The sequence below is a fragment of the Lissotriton vulgaris genome, chromosome 5, assembly GCF_964263255.1.
Source record: "Lissotriton vulgaris chromosome 5, aLisVul1.2, whole genome shotgun sequence".
Taxonomy (NCBI): Eukaryota; Metazoa; Chordata; class Amphibia; order Caudata; family Salamandridae; genus Lissotriton; species Lissotriton vulgaris.
Genome location: NC_141693.1, coordinates 838,626,467 through 838,643,101, shown reverse-complemented (window position 1 = coordinate 838,643,101; position 16,635 = coordinate 838,626,467). Strand labels below are relative to the sequence as shown.

General features: G+C 48.0%; 1 protein-coding gene across 1 annotated transcript in view; it reads left to right on the top strand.

The window, feature by feature from the left end:
• HELLS (helicase, lymphoid specific) overlaps positions 1–16,635 on the top strand; it is a 591,428-nt gene that overhangs the window by 540,294 nt on the left and 34,499 nt on the right. The window lies entirely within an intron of this gene.

The following is a 16,635-nucleotide window of genomic DNA, read 5'->3' as shown; positions in this document are numbered from 1 at the left end:
GCCGGATAAGGAGGGCAGGCGCCTAGACAATGTGGGCAAGAGGTTTTCAGCTATGGCCAGTCTCCTGGTTAGGGCAGCCAATGCGTTAGCGATTCTGGGACGCTATGATCGACAAATGTGGTGCGATCTTGCCCCATTTGTAGACGAACTGCAGGATTCGTCTAAGGAAGATGTGAAGAAGATTTTGCTCGAAGGGGAGCGGGCCTCTTCGGAGGTCATTGATGTGGCAATGGATATTGCAACCACCGCATTCCGAGCACTAGCCGGCTCGGCGGTTCTGCGACGCCAAGGGTGGTTAAAGGCCACATGGTTCAGGCAGGAGGTGCAGAATAAGATCTTGGATCTACCATATGACGGTGAGATGCTATTTGGCAAGCACGTCGATGAGGCCCTGCAAGGAATCAAAAAGGACACGAATACAGCTAAGTCCTTGGGTACATTGCAGTATCGTAAGGTGCCCTTCAGAGGAGCTAGAGGAAGAGGTTTTTCTTCTTATCGTGGAGGTAATCAAAATCGCTACTCTTCTGGATCTCAGTCCAGCCAGTCGTATAAGCCACAGTACTCTCAAAGGGGCTCTTTCTCTCGCCAGCAGCCTAAAGGACGTCAGGGGCAGCAAAGGAGAGACAACACCAGGAAACAATAGCGGCCAGGTGGCTCTTTCCACTGTTCCTGTTCCCTCATTCACATCTGTGGGGGGCAGGATTTCCCATTGCCTACACAACTGGATGATTATTACATCGGATCAGTGGGTCCTCCAGATTGTCAGAGAAGGACACACATTGGAGTTTCAAGACCTTCCTCCAACAAGAGCGCCGGATGCCTTCCCTCCGAAACATCTCAGGCTCCTTCATCTCGAAGCCCACCAACTTTTCACCAAGGGGGCGGTAGAGCCTGTACCCCTTTCGCAGAAGGGGAAAGGGTTCTATTCCAGGTTCTTCCTGGTTCGGAAGACAAAGAACAAGTGGCGTCCAATTTTAGATCTACGGCAGCTCAACACTTATCTCGTGAAGTTGTCCTTCAGGATGGTCACTCTTCAGGACATCCTTCGTCTGCTCAATCCGGGGGATTGTATGGCGACCCTCGATTTGGAGGACGCCTACTTCCACGTTCCTATCCATCCAGCTCACAGGCAATATCTGCGCTTTACAGTGGGCAAGAGTCACTTTCAATTCAAGGTACTGCCATTTGGTCTCCGGTCCGCCCCACGGATCTTCACAAAGGTTCTAGCTCCGGTGGCAGCTTTTATCAGAAAACAAGCTATTCAGGTGTTTCCATACCTGGACGATTGGCTGCTGAAAGCTCCATCTGTTCAAGAAGCGTCCAGTGCAGTCCGGACGTGCAAGGATCTGTTCGAGCGACTAGGTCTTCGACTCAACAGGGAGAAATCGGTTTTATACCCATCCAGGTCAGCAAGGTTCCTAGGAGCCATCCTGAACACGGACAGTTGCTTAGCCCTTCCATCGGAGGAGCGCCAGACCAAACTAATGTGTTCAGCTCGTCTTCTCCAATCTCGAAAGACACTGACAGTTCGCAAGTACAAATCACTTCTCGGATCAATTTCATCTTGCATTCCTTTAGTTCCGCACTGCAGGCTCAGGATGCGTCCACTACAAGAGCAACTGGACAGACAGTGGCGGCAGGTCACAGGATCCTTCGACGACAAGGTTGTCGTTACCAAAGAAATGAGAAAAGCAGGCGGCTGGTGGCTGGAAAAAGACAATCTTTCCAAGGGCTTATCGTTCCTCATTCCTCAATCTCCCCTGATTGTAACAACGGATGCTTCCATGGAAGGATGGGGAGCGGTCCTCCAGGAGCTGAAGGTCAGCGGTCACTGGAGTCCAGTGCAATGCAAGTTCCATATCAACCTCCTGGAACTTCTCGCGATCCGCTTGGCTCTTCAAGCTTTTCTTCCGAGGATTCAAAACAGGGCAGTGCTGGTTCGTACGGACAACACTACAGCCATGCACTACATAAACAAACAGGGTGGCACAAGATCCTCCACCCTCTCCAAGGAAGCCCAAACGATATGGAATTGGTTAATACAGAACAACGTCTCCCTCTCAGCGGAACATCTAGCGGGGACACTCAATGTCAAGGCGGACGCTTTGAGTCGTCAGAGGACAGTCTCTCACGAGTGGGAACTGGATCAGACCGTTCTGGAGGAACTCTTTGCTCGATGGGGGACACCATCAATCGACCTGTTTGCGACTCCCCAGAACGCCAAATGCCTGTCCTTCGCAAGCAGGGTTCACCATCGGGAATCCTTGGGGAATGCGCTTTTGATTGCCTGGTCAGGCGCCTTTGTTTACGCCTTTCCTCCCATTCCACTGATTCCGAAGTTGGTCAGCAAACTCAAGGTGGAACCGTGCAGGATGATTTTGATCGCTCCAGCATGGCCCAGACAAGTTTGGTACTCGGAGCTTCTTCTCCTCTCCCAGGACCAGCCAGTGCTCCTACAGCCTGTTCCAACTTTGCTAACAATGTCTCACGGTCAGGTTCTACATCCGGACTTGAGGTCCCTGCGATTGACAGCGTGGCTCCTGAGTTCAGAGAGTTCCAGGGTTTAGATCTCTCAAGTGAATGTAGAGACATTCTAGCTCAGGCTCGAGCCCCTAGTACCAACAAGACCTATCGAGCCAAATGGAAGAGATTCTGTGTTTGGTGCCAGAAGGAAGGTTTACACCCGTATACTTCTTCTCCACACAAGCTCTTGCCTTACATTCTTTCACTGGCGAAATCGGGATTGGCTCCATCGTCGATAAAGGTCCATCTGGCAGCCATCTCTAGATTCAGACGTTCATCTTCAGGGCCTTCCCTATGGTCGGCCAGGATTGTCAAGCAATTCCTGAAAGGTTTATTCAGGGTTTTTCCTCCAGTCCGGCCACCTCCTCCGACCTGGCACTTGAATCTAGTTTTGTCATCCCTCATGAAAGCCCCTTTTGAACCTGTGCATAAGTCTGACCTTAAGTTTCTTTCCTGGAAAGTGGCTCTTCTCTTGGCCCTGACATCGGCTCGCAGAGTAAGCGAGATCCAGGCTTTCACGATTGAGGAACCATTTCTCCAGTTTAAAAATAATGTGCTGATTCTACGGACGAATCCTAAATTTATCCCGAAAGTTCCTTCGGAATTCCACCTAAATGAACCCGTGGTCTTGAAACCATTTTTTCCAAAACCTTCTTCACCTGCGGAAAGAACTCTGCACTCTCTGGACATTCACAGATGCCTGAAATTCTACATGGAGCGAACGAAGCAGTTCAGGAAATCTTCACAGCTCTTTGTTTCCTTCAGTGCTCCACGCAAGGGTTGTGCAGTTTCTAAGGCTTGTATTTCCCGTTGGATTTCCAGTGCTATACAATTTTGTCACCAGGCGGCTGGGAAACCTCTGCAGCGAGCAGTTCGTGCTCACTCTACCAGATCCATGGCTTCATCTGCGGCGTTATTCGCAGGAGTCCCTATCAAGGACATTTGCAGGGCGGCAACGTGGAGCAGTGTCCACACCTTCACCCGCCACTATTGCCTGGATTCTTCTGTGAAGGAGGACGCAGCAGTGGGCCAAGCAGTCCTGAGGAATCTTTTCCAATAAGTCGGTGAGCTTTCCTTTCTATCCCGCCTTCCTTTGCATATTTTGTATACTGCATTATTGTCATATTTCATGATCCTATGTGTTCTGCTGTTTTTACAGATATGTGTCACATTTTCAGGTTCAGGTATGACAAAATATGTTTTCTTTACTGCTAGTTACTCTGATACAAAGCATGGGAATCTATGAAAGTTCCAATACTGGGGCAAGAAAACAAGTTACTTACCTGTAACTTTGGTTCCCCAGTATTGGTAACTTTCATAGATTCCCATGCGCCCACCCACCTCCCCTGGGAAAGATCACTCTTCTGATCTTGGTGGATAGCTGTATACAACGGCTACGAAAATCTGAGGCTCTGAGCTTCTCTCAGGAAGGTTCTATGGGGTGAGGCTGCTCTGATTGGCTGCTGCAGAAATTTGGTCTCTTTTACAAAAAGAGGTGGATAAGCTACAAAATGAGATGAGGCCTAGGCCTATTTTTTCACTTTGTGCTTACTACTATAGTTTTTTACTATTTACCGAGGCTCCCATTCCGACGACGGGGAATGATACAAAGCATGGGAATCTATGAAAGTTACCAATACTGGGGAACCAAAGTTACAGGTAAGTAACTTGTTTTCTTACTCCACATCAATCATCTGGAGTTACTTACAATGTTCCTAGCACTGAAAGCTTTTCAAAAGCAAGTATCAAACAAAGCTGTGTTAGTCAGCACAGACAACATGACAGCTATGGATTACATAAAGAAGCAGGGAGACACACTCCATGCAGCTCTCCCAACTAGCACAGGACATATGGCGGTGGGCTATACCTCAAAACTTATTCCTTCTAGCCCTGCATGTTCCTGGAGGACAAATACCATAGCAGATCTGTTCAGTCGTCAAACACAACAGACCCACGAGTGGGAACTTCATATGCAAGTTCTTCAGCCAATCTTTCAGATGTGGTGACCACCTCACATAGACCTATTTGCCACCCACAAACGCCAAATGCCAAGCTTCACTGCCAGATATCCACACCCACTGTCCAAAGGCAATACAATATGGATGAACTGGTCAAACAGATTTGCGTACGCTTTTCCACCTCTACCACTCATGCCACTAGTAGTACACAAACTACAGCAGCATTCTCTAACCCTCATCCTAGTTGCTCCAACGTGGACAGACAGCCATGGTACACCACACTGCTACAACGGTCTGTAGTAACGCACCAAAAATTGCACCTGTCTCCACACCTCTTAAAACAGAACCGTGGAGAGATCAGACACCCGGACCCAGCTCAGCTCAACCTTGCAATCTGGCTCCTGAAATCCTAGAATTTGGATACCTGAACCTTCCTCCAGACTGCACGAATGTCATAAAAGAAGTTTGCAGCGTGAATCTTTCTGGATTCACTATGCTGTGCATATTCCGCCATCTAGTGGTTGGATTTCGGAAAGTGCTTTGTATTTTTTTTTTTTTTTTTTGCTGTGGGAGGTTGCGAACCTGATCCCCCCCCCCCCCCCCCCCCCCCCCCCCCCCCCCCCCCCCCCCCCCCCCCCCCACCCTGGTGAGGCTACAACCCCCATCGTGTGTGTGCAGACTCTCAGATTATTTTTTCCGCCATGGAGATCGGAGGTGCAACTGAAGACGTCTCGGATGGGACCGCAGCAGAGGCTGGCAAGAAAAGAGCCCACCAGAAACCCTCGAGAGGGGTGGTACCAGAGCAAGTACTGTGTTCGCTGGCAGAATGAAGTCTCCTGGTATTTGGGGGGTTCTCCGCAGGGAGCTGATAGTTCATCTGACCATGAGGTAAGAATTTGCTCCTTTATTAATTTGACTATGAGCAAAACATGGATGAATTGCTCCGGGTACCAGCATGATTAGTCTATGAGCAAACCACGGTTGATTTGCTCCAGGTACCAGCAAAGAGCCTTAAATAAAGAAGCCCGGCCGCTTCTTTTATCACAAGGTCACAGCTACTGTGTAGGGCCTAAGGCAGTGTGCCATTGTGCGTTTTACTTGTACACTTTTTGTCTTCGTTACTAAAGCCTACTTCTTAGTTGGTGCTAGGTTGGGAATGCACAACACATGGACCGCACAGCACCTCTGGTAATGGGACAGGGGATGTTTGTACATTACGTCCGTCTCTTTCAGTAGTTTACAATCTGAATTTCAAACGTTAGAAAAGAGGTGTGGGAACGCACAACTGTGCCTCTTCCGCACAGCACCCTGTTCAGAACATTGCTAACGTAAGGGTAGCGCGCAATGCTTACAGGTACTGAACCGAACAAAGCTCCTCGGGGAAAGGGCAGGGGTGTTTCTTAAAATGGTTTTAACACCTAATTTAAAGCTGTGGTACATAACGTTTTTTTTCCTTAACAGGGCTAGAGCGTAAATGTAACGCTCTGCTTTCAGTTTAAAAAAAACAAGCATTTGCAATGCAGTAGGTCTCGTATTCGGAAAGTTTGAGCTATTGGTATTGTAAATGACACATTTTTTATTTAGGTTTTGTTTTTGAAAATAGCTAAATTAATAGCTTTGTCATTTACCATGCCAATAGTTATAACTTTCGCAAATGTGACACCTATAGCATTTGTAATGCAATATGTGTTGTATTTACGTGACTTACATGTATTGATATTACAAATAACAATGGTTTTTAATTTTTTTTAATAATTAATGCTTAAATAAGTTATTGTAATTTATAATGGCAATAGCTTAAACATTTGTAAATAACATTTGTGAAGATTATGTTCAGTGTATTTTATTGTGACGAAAATCCAAGAACATATGTCAAATAACATCTTTTTGTTACATTTGTAATAAAGCTTGAAACATTGAGATAACATATTTGAACCAGTTGTTGAATGGTTGCACAGATTGATGCTGTGGTGGTGCTGAGTGATGCTGTATGCTATGTATTTTGCTATCCTATGTTTTGTTTTGTTATGCTATGCTATGTTATGCTATGTTTTGCTATGCTATGTTTTGCTTTTTGTTGTGTTTTATTATGCTATGCTTTGTTTTGCTGTGCTATGTTTTGTTACGCTAGGTTTTGTTGTGTTGGTATGCTATGCTGTGTTTTGCTATGCTATTAGGTTTTGCTATGCTATTAGGTTTTGCTGTGCTATTAGGTTTTGCTGTGCTATTAGGTTTTGCTGTGCTATGTTTTGCTGTGCTATGTTTTGCTGTGCTATGTTTTGCTGTGCTATGTTTTGCTGTGCTATGTTTTGCTGTGCTATGTTTTGCTGTGCTGTGTTTTGCTGTGTTGGTATGCTATGCTGTGTTTTGCTATGCTATTATGTTTTGTTATGTTTTGTTCAGCCATGCTATGTTTTATTTTAAGCTATGCTGTTTTGTTGTGTTTTGTTATGCTAGGTTTTGTTATGTTATGCTTTGTTTTGTTACGCTATGTTTCGTTGTTTTTGGTTATGCTATGTTTTGTTGTGTTTTGCTAGGCTATGCTTTGTTGTGTTTTGCTATGCTTTGTTATGCTATGCTTTGTTATGCTATGCTTTGTTATGCTATGCTTTGTTATGCTATGCTTTGTTATGCTATGCTTTGTTATGCTATGCTTTGTTATGCTATGCTTTGTTATGCTATGCTTTGTTATGCTTTGTTATGCTATGCTTTGTTATGCTATGCTGTGTTTTGCTATGCTGTGTTTTGCTATGCTGTGTTTTGCTATGCTTTGTTATGCTATGCTTTGTTATGCTATGCTTTGTTATGCTATGCTTTGTTATGCTATGTTTTGTTATGCTATGTTTTGTTATGCTATGTTTTGTTATGCTATGTTTTGTTATGCTATGTTTTGTTTTTTATGCTATGTTTTGTTTTTTATGCTATGTTTTGTTTTTTATGCTATGTTTTGTTTTTTATGCTATGCAATGTTTTTTATGCTATGCAATGTTTTTTATGCTATGCAATGTTTTTTATGCTATGCAATGTTTTTTATGCTATGCAATGTTTTTTATGCTATGCAATGTTTTCCTATCCAATGCTTTTTTTGCTATGCTATGGTTTGTTATGCAATGCTAGTGTGGGTGGGTGGGTGGGTGGGTGAGTGAGGGTGGGTGAGGGTGGGTGGGTGAGGGTGGGTGAGTGAGGATTTGGGTGAAGGTGGGTAGGTGAGTGAGGTTGAGTTTTAGAGCGAGGGTGAGAGGGTTGTGAGGTTGTGTATCCTATGCTTTTTTTGTTAGGCCATGCTATGTTTTGTTAGGCTATGCTGATGAGGGTGAGAGTGGGGGTGTGTGAGGGGGTGTAAGGGCGAGGGTGTGATGGTGGGTGAGGGTGTGTGCGGGTGAGGGTGTGTGAGTGAGGGTGGGTGTGGGTGAGGGTGTGTGAGGGTGGGTGAGGGTGTGTGCGGGTGAGGGTGTGAGGGTAAGGGTGTGTGAGGGTAAGGGTGTGTGAGGGTGTGGGTGTGAGGTTGAGTGAGGGGGTGAGGGTGGGTGAGGGTGACAGAGGGTGTGAGTGAGTGAGGGTGTGAGTGAGGGTGTGAGTGAGTGAGGGTGTGAGTGAGTGAGGGTGTGAGTGAGTGAGTGAGGGTGTGAGTGAGTGAGGGTGTGAGTGAGTGAGGGTGTGAGGGTGTGAGTGAGGGTGTGAGGGTGTGAGTGAGGGTGTGAGTGAGGGTGTGAGTGTGTGAGGGTGTGAGTGTGTGAGGGTGTGAGTGTGTGAGTGAGTGAGGGCGTGAGGGTGTGAGTGAGTGAGGGCGTGAGGGTGTGAGTGAGGGTGTGAGGGTGTGAGGGTGTGAGGGTGTGAGGGTGTGAGTGAGTGAGGGTGTGAGGGTGTGAGTGAAGGTGAGGGTGTGAGTGAAGGTGAGGGTGTGAGTGAAGGTGAGGGTGTGAGTGAAGGTGAGGGTGTGAGTGAAGGTGAGGGTGTGAGTGAAGGTGAGGGTGTGAGTGAAGGTGAGGGTGTGAGTGAAGGTGAGGGTGTGAGTGAAGGTGAGGGTGTGAGTGAAGGTGAGGGTGTGAGTGAAGGTGAGGGTGTGAGTGAAGGTGAGGGTGTGAGTGAAGGTGAGGGTGTGAGTGAAGGTGAGGGTGTGAGTGAAGGTGAGGGTGTGAGTGAAGGTGAGGGTGTGAGTGAAGGTGAGGGTGTGAGTGAAGGTGAGGGTGTGAGTGAAGGTGAGGGTGTGAGTGAAGGTGAGGGTGTGAGTGAAGGTGAGGGTGTGAGTGAAGGTGAGGGTGTGAGTGAAGGTGAGGGTGTGAGTGAAGGTGAGGGTGTGAGAGTGAGGGTGTGAGAGTGAGGGTGTGAGAGTGAGGGTGTGAGTGAGAGTGAGGGTGTGAGTGAGGGTGAGGGTGTGAGTGAGGGTGAGGGTGTGAGTGAGGGTGTGAGTGAGGGTGGGTGTGAGTGAGTGAGGGTGTGAGTGAGTGAGGGTGTGAGTGAGTGAGGGTGTGAGTGAGTGAGGGTGTGAGTGAGTGAGGGTGTGAGTGAGTGAGGGTGTGAGTGAGTGAGGGTGTGAGTGAGTGAGGGTGTGAGTGAGTGAGGGTGTGAGTGAGTGAGGGTGTGAGTGAGTGAGGGTGTGAGGGTGTGAGGGTGTGAGTGAGAGTGAGGGTGTGAGGGTGAGGGTGTGAGGGTGTGGGTGAGGTGAGGGTGAGGGGGTGAGGTGAAGGTGAGGGTGAGGTGAAGGTGAGGGGGTGAGGGTGAGGTGAAGGTGAGGGTGTGAGGGGTGAAGGTGAGGGTGGGAGGGTGAGGTGAAGGTGAGGGTGTGAGGGTGAGGTGAAGGTGAGGGTGTGAGGGTGAGGTGAAGGTGAGGGTGTGAGGGTGAGGTGAAGGTGAGGGTGTGAGGGTGAGGTGAAGGTGAGGGTGTGTGGGGTGAAGGTGAGGGTGTGAGGGTGAGGTGAAGGTGAGGGTGTGTGGGGTGAAGGTGAGGGTGTGAGGGTGAGGTGAAGGTGAGGGTGTGTGGGGTGAAGGTGAGGGTGTGAGGGTGAGGTGAAGGTGAGGGTGTGTGGGGTGAAGGTGAGGGTGTGAGGGTGTGAGGGTGAGGTGAAGGTGAGGGTGTGTGGGGTGAAGGTGAGGGTGTGAGGGTGTGAGGGTGAGGTGAAGGTGAGGGTGTGTGGGGTGAAGGTGAGGGTGTGAGGGTGAGGTGAAGGTGAGGGTGTGTGGGGTGAAGGTGAGGGTGTGAGGGTGAGGTGAAGGTGAGGGTGTGAGGGTGAGGTGAAGGTGAGGGTGTGAGGGTGAGGTGAAGGTGAGGGTGTGAGGGTGAGGTGAAGGTGAGGGTGTGTGGGGTGAAGGTGAGGGTGTGAGGGTGAGGTGAAGGTGAGGGTGTGAGGGGTGAAGGTGAGGGTGTGAGGGTGAGGTGAAGGTGAGGGTGTGAGGGGTGAAGGTGAGGGTGTGAGGGTGAGGTGAAGGTGAGGGGGTGAAGGTGAGGGGGTGAGGGTGAGGTGAAGGTGAGGGTGTGAGGGTGAGGTGAAGGTGAGGGTGTGAGGGTGAGGTGAAGGTGAGGGTGTGAGGGTGAGGTGAAGGTGAGGGTGTGAGGGTGAGGTGAAGGTGAGGGTGTGAGGGTGAGGTGAAGGTGAGGGTGTGAGGGTGAGGTGAAGGTGAGGGTGTGTGGGGTGAAGGTGAGGGTGTGAGGGTGAGGTGAAGGTGAGGGTGTGTGGGGTGAAGGTGAGGGTGTGAGGGTGAGGTGAAGGTGAGGGTGTGTGGGGTGAAGGTGAGGGTGTGAGGGTGAGGTGAAGGTGAGGGTGTGTGGGGTGAAGGTGAGGGTGTGAGGGTGTGAGGGTGAGGTGAAGGTGAGGGTGTGTGGGGTGAAGGTGAGGGTGTGAGGGTGTGAGGGTGAGGTGAAGGTGAGGGTGTGTGGGGTGAAGGTGAGGGTGTGAGGGTGAGGTGAAGGTGAGGGTGTGTGGGGTGAAGGTGAGAGGGTTTGAGGGTGAGGAGGTGTGAGGGTACCAAGTAAATAGTGGCAGGGCAGACATCGTAAGAGAGAAACACAAATGTTAAGATAACAGTGCTCGAAGGGGTTGTGAGAAGGTGCATTCTGAAGTCAGACAATGAATCCTATACATGGAACCCATTTCTAGAAACCACAGATGCGGCCTTTGCTGTGTTAGAGGGGGCACGGGTTCCTGCTAAGCCTGACGTCCTTGTGAAGACTCAACCCAACATGAAAAAATTGGTTAAAACGGTGCACCCATAAAAAATGTATAGAGCGAGTCTAAATTAAGTTATCAGATTGATGTGTGAGACTACTGCAAGAATGTCTAACACAATATAGTATGTAGAGAGATGGTCTCAATTGAATTTAAAGATGAACCGGCCTACCCATTAAAATCTCGTTAAAAAAAATGCTTGTGGCTAAAGTAAAATATTTTGTTGGCGCATTTATTTGCTGAATGCTTATTTCAGTATTTGAGGTTCAAATCACTTTAAATTGCTTAGGCGAAGTCCTCAGTGACTTGGGTGTGTGGGTGGGTCCAGATTGTAATAATGACTCAATGGGGATTTCCAGTAATAATTAAGTGGGGGTCACGAGAAGTCAAACAGGAAGAACCGCTGCATAAAGCGATCGCTCTTAGCCGTGCATTCACGGTGTGAGATCTCAAAAAAGAACAATGTACCTGGTTTATTGTGTGCTCTCCTGCCATCTAGCACTGCAACTTATTTCCTTGGGGTCTTTGTTGCTTTGAACGTGCAGTAAGAAGACCTCTGAGCACGTCGCCAGACAACTACAAGAAAAGCGACGCAGACACCCCCCAACATTATTTCCGTATTTCACTAACGCAGCGGCTGGTAGAAATGAATAGAAGGTGAAGCAAAGTCAGTCTTTAAACCGTCTGAGGGGTTTCTCTGCTAGCTTGCACATCAGAGAAATGTCTTATGAATAATATGGCCAACAACAAGCTCTCAGCATTGGTGTGGGGGGGGAATGGTGGTGCGGGGAGCTGCAGCCTTTGATGTGCGAGCGAGTGGGAGGGAACGACCATATGGGGTGTGCATGAGAAGTGAGGCCAAGCGCGTGCTGGGGAAGCGTCGCGCTTGAGTACCTCATCATAAACAAAGCGGTGTACTTCAAGAGGAGTTCAGCTTGCCTGATGCACGGCTTCACTGTAACTACTCGTACAACAAAGGAGGGCGGCAGGGAGTGCGCGAAGTGATGTTTGCCTCTGTTCAGCTTTAATGAGCGCTGTGTGCATTACAATGAGAAACTAGGTAGGTCATAAACATGGGGTGCTTCAGTGTGGCAAGGAGGAGGACGGGTTTGAGGCGGGCAGAAAGGACGGCCATGGGAGGTGGGAGGAGAAGTATGGAGAGTGGTGCAGGCGGGGGCGTGGAGCAAACCCTTTGAAGAGCGTTTGGCTGCCAGGAAGGCGGAGAAGCAGATTGCCTTCAAGGCAGGAGGCAGGCAGAAGGCTCGGGCAAGCTCGTGCACGAGAGCACATGCACTCGTCAAAATCCGGATCGTAAAAAGTCAGCTTTGTGGATGGGCGGCAATAGGTCTCTCTACAAGACCTAAAAAAAACGAAGGCTGGTTGTTTTTCTAACTTGGCACATGCCTTAGCAGATACCACGGATGATACTCAGGCCTACTCCATATAGAGGCCTAGACCAAAAGTTCTCCCTCACAAACTGTAAAAAAGAAAAAGAAAACCGCAGATATTAGTAGGCCTCATTGCAGAACAAACCCTTTGTTCAGCACAACTGCAAATATCTGGACACAACACTTGGAGCGGGCCGCCATATGCTGCTCACGTCTCGGCAGATGGAGGGAAACCCCTCACTCCACTTCAAAGCGGGCACAAGGGATTCTTCAGAGTTGAAGGCCATCCCCCACAAATAAATTTTCAGCTTCTCTCCAAGAGCGCATTCCTCTAATGCTCTCTGAGAACAGGCAGAGACACAGGAATTTGGAAAAGGGGGCCCCAGCAACAACATAAAATGTTGGCTGGGGCTATCAAATATAGTACATAGCCCCTCTATAACATAACGCAAGGGCCCAAAAAACGAGCTACAACCTTTGGCACTATTTATAGCTGCTCAAGGCATTTGACTTAATAGTAAGCCGCAGGTACAAATAACCAATACTGCTGCCTCCAACACGCATTAACACGTGTGCCAGGGCACATTTTATCGCAGCTGCAAAATGAAATAGCTGCCTCACAATTAGGGGGGGAAAGTGATACAGATCAAGTACACGCGAAATGCCCTGTATTGCTCCAGAAACTGCCAAGCTTTAAACTAAGAAAAAAGCAACAGTTCACGAATAACCTATGCTGGCGCATCAAACACGCATTAACACGTGGGCCAGGGAAAAATGCATCGCAACTGCAAAGGAAACAGCTGCCTTACAACTATTGTGCTAAGTCATAAACAATCCAGCTACAAAGCACATGGCCAGGAATATCACAATAACACCGGTAATATGCAAACAGATTACCAGTGACTACGGCCACTTTCAAAGCATTATTGTCCTGCTGCAGGGCACTGCTACCGTCGGAATCACAAAGGTGCTCACACCACAAGGTACAAAGGCGCGCAATATTGCAGCTTTACAGACTGGGCCTCTGCAACCTCTAACGTGGCTTGGCTATGTTAATCCCTTCTACAAGGGATCAAGAATGAATAGCATTAATCTTGCACGCATAAATACAGGGGCTGGGGCTACATGTGGACAAGTACATACAGCCATGCACCTTTCACTTTATAAAGGTTAAACCAATAAAGGGCAGAGTAAAAAGAAATAATTCGGGGTTGCGTTTGTATGCAACCAAGAGATATACAGTCAGCCCTTATTGCAGCTCAAATATTGGAACACATATAATACCCACATCAAAGGTGGGTTACATATTAAATATATATGTGTATATGTATCATGGGCGCATATATATATCTAGGTATTTCAATGTACAGGGATACATATAAAGATATATCCATGAAGAAAACATGAAATAAATACATAAATAAAATATTTATATACGGGTGTGTATATATAGTTGTATGTATACATATATGTGTACAGAGGTACATTCAACTATAGGGGTGTGTACAGTTTTCGCATAGGGCTGTATATATGTAGGTATATGTATACAGGTATACGTGTATATACATGTATTTGTGTGTAGAGTGTAGGTATGTATAGGTGTATGTATGCGGGCATATACGCTCCACTTACCAGTAACACTCAGCGCATGGCGCCTGGGTTAAATATACAACATACATAATTTTCTGAAAAAGACAGTGCTGCAGAAAGGACACAATGTATACTCTAAGCACACTGTTACTTCTAAGGGGTATTGGAGTCTCACTCAGCAAGACTACAAACCCAAAAATGCATGTTCATATCTACGCACGCTACACAGCATTTCTTTCACCAATGCAATATATACTTGCAGCACAACATTATGTTGCTTCAATAACAAGGGGGATGCAACTTCACTAAATGGGCTAATCACCATGAGAGGGGTGGGTTTACCACACTCACCTCACACAACTATTGCAGTACAACATTATGGTTGCTTCCATAACAAGGGTGATTCAACTTTACTAAATGGGCTGATCACCATGAGAGGGGTGGGTTTACCACAACCACACTCACTTCACACAAAACTATTGCAGTACAACATTATGGTTGCTTCCATAACAAGGGTGATTCAACTTCACTAAATGGGCTGATCACCATGAGAGGGGTGGGTTTACCACAACCACTCACCTCACACACACTATGGGCATGGCGAGCCCAAAAGGTGGAAGACAGAGACTGCCTTCACACCATAAGGGAGCCGGCAGCTCTTCAAGGGGAGTTAGCCACCGATTCCAATCAGAAAGCCGGCAACTGAGGTTCACTGCGGCCTTTCTGAACACAATAAAGAAGCTGGGGCTCTTAAATGGAGTTAACCAAGACTTCCAAAGGCATCCCATATGGCCGGCCAACTGCGGTTCACCGTGACCATAAAATTCGCCAACTACAGTGGGGGGTGCACACCCTACCACCACGTGCTGCACATACACACAGTAACACAAACACAATCAAAGCAATACCTCACACATTGCATATGCCTACCCTATAGCAAAGTAGGTTGAATGGGATCATGTATGAACACATACACATGTGGGCCACCGGAGGGGACCTCCTCATCACAAGGTAAAAGGGCAAATGCAACACTCACCTAACTAGGACGTGTTCCCGTTACAACTACCATTACCTTACATAAGGGCACAATGAACACAAGCAGGGTGCAGTTCTTCAGGCTTCCTGCCTACATAATAGAAATTACACATGGTCTTCACACGTCAGAGAAAGGTTACGGTGTTTCTCCCTTGCACGGAATCACAAGGCAGCTCAATACCAACTAGCACAAGGCAATGGCCTAATAAAAGTTAGGAGACATTCGCAAGTAGTTAGCCAAAAGGCCCACTGGGCGCGATACACTCAGAGGGCCGTCACCTTCCTTTAACCCAGTGGCCAAACTAAGTCCAGGACAACTTCTCCTGTACAAGTCCATATTTGGGTAGACCACATGGGTGGAGTACTCTTAGTAAAGAAAGGATTAGCGCACACATATGTGGGCTTCTGCATTAAAATATATATATTAGATATATGGCTGATATAGCATCAGGTACGCTTCTATGTACAAGCTAAGGCAGATAATAGGGTAAGGCCTTTCTTTCCTCTACCCTCTTTACTCTCCTAAGAACATTAACAGGACTCATAAGCAGGTAATAGCGCCCATGTTCTACAACACCATAACCACGGACGGGTGGTAACAAATGTCAACAGGGCATCAGCATGCCCCTGCAGTGGTCTGGGCTACCAAGGTGAGCATCAGACAACAAATACATACTCCAGTAAATCAACCAGGCACCCCAAAAAACCATTAAGCCATATCTACTTATGGTAGTAAAAACCGGCCCATTGCATTAAAAAAAAGGGAGCTAGTGGTTGGTAAGGACCATATTAAAAATAGCACGCACAGAATATAACAAGGTGTTAGCCTACACAAGGATGAATGGGCCTAGAACGTTTAACCATTTGAATAAAACGTCCATTGGGGTTGTTCCTGGTCACATCTAACATTTTTTAAGCAAATACAAATTAATACGGAAAGTAGTACGTATATTGGTACTTTCCTCAAAGGAAAGCCGTATGGATACCTACTAGGTAAACAGGTAGGCCAATAATTAACAAGAGGGGCACGGGCCCACTCTACCAGGAAGAGGGGTGCAACAATAGCCTTCTTGGCTAACACACCCTTTCAAGACATATGCCTGGCGGCAACATGGGCTTCAGTGCACACGTTCACGAAGCACTACTGTGTGGATATACAAATGAACAAGGATGCACGAGTCGGACAGAAGGTGCTTCAACATATGATCAACAACCAATGCTCATCTTCCACCCAGCCGCCGCAAACTTAACTAAACCGCTATGAAGTCTATGCACAGCATATTGAATCCAGAAACATTCACGCTGCAAAATGAATAGTTTCTTACCTGTCGGTGTAGTTTTGCAGCTTGAAGATCTTTCTGGATTCACTAGCGAACCCACCAGGGCCGGCCCTAGGCATGTGCAAAGTGTGCACCTGCACAGGGCCGCCAAACCCCAGGGGCCTCCACGACTCGGATCGGAAGGATCTGATAATCGTGGCAGTGGCGGCCCCCTGGCAGGATTTGGCGGCCTCCGGCTCGGACCCCTAATTGCAATGGCAGCGTTGTGTTCAATCTCTTGCAGGGGCGTAACACAGGGCCCCGCATTGGGGGGGGGGGGGGGGGGGGAGGGGGGGGGAGGGGCCTCGGCCGTCACTGGCGTAGCTAGGGGGGGCGAGGGGGGCGGTCCTACCCGGGCGGCACTATTTTTGAGGCGGCCGACTGGACCCCTTCTGACAAAGATGTAAACTTCGCCCTGGGCGCTTCAGTCTGAAGCCCTGCAGAACAAGGGGCTAAGTGTCAATCAAACGCTGGCGCTGTGACCCCTCAGCTTCCACAACACCGTCACGGGTTGTGGTGGGGTTAGCAAGCCTCTCTGGCCCCACCCCTCTGCCATGACGATATGCGCAAGCGTAGATGGAGACTGAGTCTAAACATGCTACATCGAAGGCTGCGCAACAGTTTTTGCCCAGTCAGTGTTCTTAAAATGCTGCAGGCT